Source organism: Curcuma longa, unplaced genomic scaffold, assembly GCF_044706935.1.
Source record: "Curcuma longa cultivar G26 ecotype Majalengka, Jawa Barat unplaced genomic scaffold, ITB_CL_G26_1.1 contig_13983, whole genome shotgun sequence".
Classification (NCBI taxonomy): domain Eukaryota; kingdom Viridiplantae; phylum Streptophyta; class Magnoliopsida; order Zingiberales; family Zingiberaceae; genus Curcuma; species Curcuma longa.
The window spans coordinates 8597-13793 of NW_027429611.1; the positions used below are offsets into that span (position 1 = coordinate 8597).

The following is a 5197-nucleotide window of genomic DNA, read 5'->3' on the forward strand; positions in this document are numbered from 1 at the left end:
CTATCTCCCCGAAGATAATATATTAATTGATTATAATTATAATCTATTTTCATATAGACACTAATTTTCCGTCAATCCCAAGATGGAATATCATGGGACAACTTGAGGTTGTAGATAAGACCTTAAAATTGTAGAGGTGGATGAGATTTGGTGAAAATATCTGATCTAAGCTTGTGATAATATGAGAATCAACTCTAGAGCAACAACTGTACCATGAGCGGCATGATGTCCAAACAAATGACAATCAATCTCCACATATTTGGTGTGTTCATGAAAGACATAATTGTGGGCAATCTACCTGGCGTTGTTATTATCAAAGAAGAGCGGGACAACGGAAGACAAATAAACACCCATATTTTGAAATAACCATCAAAAAATAGTATACTATATGAAAACGTAGCATAAAAATACAGCATGATACACTACACTACATGGATGTATGACCCAGATCTATAGTGTATCATGCTGCGTTTTCATACTGCATTTTTATGTAGTGTATTATTTCTTATAACTACGGTAGTCATAAAAGTTCAGAGATAGTATCTACAAAGGCTTGATATTCTACATGAGTATTGGAGCGGGACACAACAATTTATTTTTTGATATGACATGAAATGAGAGAAGTACCTAGAAAAAAAATATTATCTGATGGTGGATAGGTGATCAGTTGGGTCACCAACCCAATTAGTTTAGAATATGCTCGCAACTCCAGAGGATATGAGTGAGAAAAGTGTAGTCCATGAAATAAAGTTTCTCAAATGTATCATAATATGCAAAGTAATGCTGAAAAATGAGTGGTACGAGGGATTGACATGAACTGACTAATAATATGAATGACATAGGCAATATCTGATCAAGAGACAGTGAGATATATAAGACTTCCAACTAGTTGCCTATAAAGCATATCATCACTGAGAGAAGTACCATCAGTAGTGGACAAATGCTCAGTGAAGTCAAATGGTGTACTAGCAATTATTGTGTCAGTGATACTAGCCTGAGATATGAAATCTATGGCGTACTTTGCTTATGACAAGTAATAACCCTGATGCATCAAATGATACTTCAATACCCAAAAATAACTTAAGTTTTCAAGATCTTTCTTTTAAAATTGCTGATGAAGAAAGGATTTGAGAACATGGATGCCCATTTGTGTCATCGCTAGTGGTTATCATATCATCCACGTATAGTAAAAGTAGAGTACTCCCTTGATCTGTTTTGAGTATGAATAAGGCATGATCATAAGAACTAAACTGGAAGCCGAGATGTCCAATAGTAGAACTAAATTTGGCAAACCATGCTCGAGGAGCATGTTTGAGACCATATAGTATTTTGCGAAGTTTGCAAACCTTATTAGGAGGATGTTCATAGCCAGGGAGATTGTTATATCATCGAGAAATATATTTTTGACATCCATTTAAAATAATAGACAACTTTTACTAGCATCCATTGCAATACGGCTACATATTGAAGTCAAGCGGTCAACAGCAACCAATGCCTCCTCATTACAAGTTAAAAAAAAAAAATTCTCAATCCGCAGGTCAACCCAAGTCCACCACAGACCAATTTGTGTATGTTGTGGGCTTGGGCTAACTGGTCCATCTGGATCCATTTTAAAATGGGTTGATAAAATTTCAATTCAATCAGTTTGAATTGTTTGACAGGATTGACCAACCCAAGGGGCATAATCTAAATTGACGACTGGACTAAAATGTTCCAATCCAAGAACGAGGGGTAACCCCATGGGAAATGGCTTTTATTAACTTTATGATGAATAAGCACCAGTTCTGCAACTAAGTCAAAGTCAATTACCAAGAAGTTGACTATGTAAAAGTCAACCATCGAGAAGTCGACAACAAAGAAGTCAACTATCAAAGAGTCGACTACAGAGAAGTCAACCGTCAAGGAATCGACTATAGAGAAATTAGCTATTGAGAAGTCGGCTATGTTGGATTTAATTTTTTAAAAGTGGGCTTAAGTGTAATTTGTATATGCGGATACGAACCGAATCCATTCAAGTGATCTAATTAAAGTTCATCGGATTTCGGATTATTAGAGGTAAATTAAAATATGTAAAATCCGTTAGTCCGTTCTGGTATTATTGAATATGAATTAAATTTATTAAATTTATTTTAATCCGTTCCAAGATTATCGAATAGAGATTAAATATATAGAATAAGACAGTATGTTCCGTTATTATCTATGGACTGATAATGGATTGAATATCTCTATATAGGATTTGGTCCCTGAGGGTTTAGGGAAATTGGCATTGCCTTCGTTGTTACACCCCGAAAGATGGTCGTCCGAAAAATTTCGACAACATCTCCCCTGTAACAATCCAACATTCCAAAATACATCATGATATAAAAAGGCTCACACAGCCAATACTATTTAAATCACTCAAGGCCATCACGGCCACAACCACACATATATCACAAGTATATACTGATACACAACTACAAACAAATCACAAAACACCACGATATTGCTCACGATTAGAAATAATAAAAATTCCACAATTTATAATAGCTAAATATACCGCAACGGAAGCCTACTAAAATGTAAGTCCACACCACATACCAAAACCACCATCTAACATGACACAAAACCCAACCAAATAAAACGACGAATAGTTTATAACATGAATAAACAAGAATAAACCAAAAGAATCAGAAAATACGATAGATAATGTGACTCCTCCTACTGTGAGATTGGGCAGACTGGCAAATCTCCAAGCTTCAAATGACCTCCTCACCTATTACCTGGAGAGAAAACAAAGAGACCCCCCAGGGTCTGGATAGTGAGTATAAAATACTCAGTATGTATAAACAAGTAGTTGCACAACATAAAAATATATAAGATAACAACAAGATAGCATACAAGATCAATAATCTATGTATAACAGCAAATATCATGCAATTCAGTCATAGGCACATATATCAACAAGTGTAATAGCTACAGTTGTGTAATGACCAATGCAATGATCATAAATGCAGCAAACTAATATCAACAATGTATGCACATATGCAATGCATGTCACTGTTTGCACTCGTCACCCCCCAGACACTCACCCAGTGCAGTGAACTGAGGCGCACGACAGGAAAGCTGCACTTGCTCCAACAACAAATCACTACTAATAAGTGGGGAGCGGGCAGGATCTGGAGGGCCAGCCCTGGTTACACCCAACTTAGCACAACAACTGCTCTCACTCTTGTGTCACTATCACACAGCGACAAGTGAGTCCAACAACAACAACAATGATGAACAACATATCTACTACTATCATGTATGCGTCATGATGCTCAGTGCAACAGCTAAATCTATGTCTAATCAGGTATAATCAACAGATCATACAATGGTATCGAACAACGAGTAAGGTACTAAACACAGTAAAGTATCATCCATAGGACAACAGTAGGAAACCGTAACAAAGTATCATAGATCAGGATCACAACTAAGATAGCAAGATAATCAACCAAGTAATTAACAACAAAATTAAATATACACTTATAAACAATCCTGTGTTAACCCAGCAGAGAGGTACCCACCTGATATACGCACTTCGATAAAGAACCCCTCGTGTGTAATAAGATCAACCATCAAAGTCGTGCAATAAGAATAACAATGTTCCTAAATGCAATGACATATATATATAACTCCCATCCAAGAACCCTAGCCAAAGTTTAAGGATGGTTTACCCCATCCAAATCAATCTAACCCGGAGTTAGACTAATCTACTATTTGGATCCTATTTATTATCATCTAAACTTTTATTTTCTCTTTCTAAGGCATACTGATTATTTCCTGTTCCTGAAACTAGTAGCACTTCTTAAGAATTATTTAAAACGAACAGATGAAATCATGAAATAATCATTAAATTGAATCAAATTTCTTCAAGCATAAACCTGAATAAGTGAACTGCTTGCTTTACCTCTTTTTACGTGACGAAATAAAAATGCATCTTTATCCTATCGTTTTAATCATCAATGTTATGAATCTTATAGAGCCATAAGCATATCAAACACTTGCTTGAAAGCCATGCTTCCGCCCCTATGTTCTGTTTTGAATTTTGGTTGTTTTTAAAAGCAGTATCATAGCAATAGCTAACTTTATCAGTATGATTCTATCAGTTTGCATCTCAAATGTCTATCCCACATAATCAATATCAACCGATCATTCCCACAAACACCAAACAACAACACAACATTCTTACCTCCGATTGAAGCCGTATAAACCCTAGATTCCAGCCCAATTTCAATCCTTCCCCCCGTTGTCAAGCACCGCCGACAACTCCACCAAATCTAGGAGTTCAGTTCAACCTCGAATCAAGAACTCTAAGAAATCCAACGAAATCCCAACAGAAATCACAGAATCTTACCTTAGTTCTTAAAGCCTAGAACTTTCGGCTCTTGAACTCGCGAGAGAGGAAGGGAGGCGACGCTCGGAGATCTCTGTTCGGGAAGGAGAACCGGAGGCGGCGGCTGGCTGCAGACGTCGACGGCTCAACCTCGCTGCGGCGACAGAAGATCGCACAGAGGGATCAATCGCGCCTGGCAACGTGGAGGTGGGTTGCGGCCGAACACCAACAGAGGGCAAAGGCGGCGTCGCACTGAGGAGGGAGAAGAAGACAGTGAGCAGAGGAGGTATCGGCGATTAGGGTTCTCGATCCGCCAGCGTTTCCCCCTCTCTTATCCCACGCCTCTGCGTTCCACGCCGTGACGAGGTCGCGGTTTCAATCGGCGGAACCGCGACTCTTTCTCCCTTTTGTTTTGTTTTTTTTAAAAAAGAATTCCTAATGGGTTTCGGGTTTAACCCAAACCCCGACCTATTAAGCCCATATCTTAAATTCATTTTTCATTAACGAAGGTTTGACGGCATTATATCTTAATTCCCTTGGAAAATCTCTCTTTCATTTTCATTTTATTTTCTTCCACAGGGATTAAGCAGTTGGCGTTGAAGGACAATTACAATGACTCTCCAAACAGGTTCCTTATCGTTATTTTTATATTTAATTATTAAATCATGTTATTCGTAGAAATTAGATCCTTATTTTTGTATTTTCTATTTAAAATTCTTATCCGATTTTATAGAACTTATACCATTTAAGATTTACAAGTTCTTTCAATTGGTATTAGAGCCAAATTTATGTTTCTTCGTATTTCATGATTTACAAAATCACGTTTTTTTTTGTGATTGGCAA

The 5197-nt window shown here is 37.3% G+C and overlaps 1 long non-coding RNA gene across 1 annotated transcript; it reads right to left on the bottom strand.

Moving 5' to 3' along the window:
* Positions 1–2462: 2462 nt before the first annotated feature.
* Positions 2463–4732, bottom strand: LOC141816021 (uncharacterized). Its single transcript, XR_012600645.1, has 3 exons — positions 4376–4732; positions 4211–4298; positions 2463–2759 (listed from the first exon to the last, which is right to left on the bottom strand). It is a non-coding gene; the product is annotated as an uncharacterized LOC141816021 (long non-coding RNA).
* Positions 4733–5197: the final 465 nt, after the last annotated feature.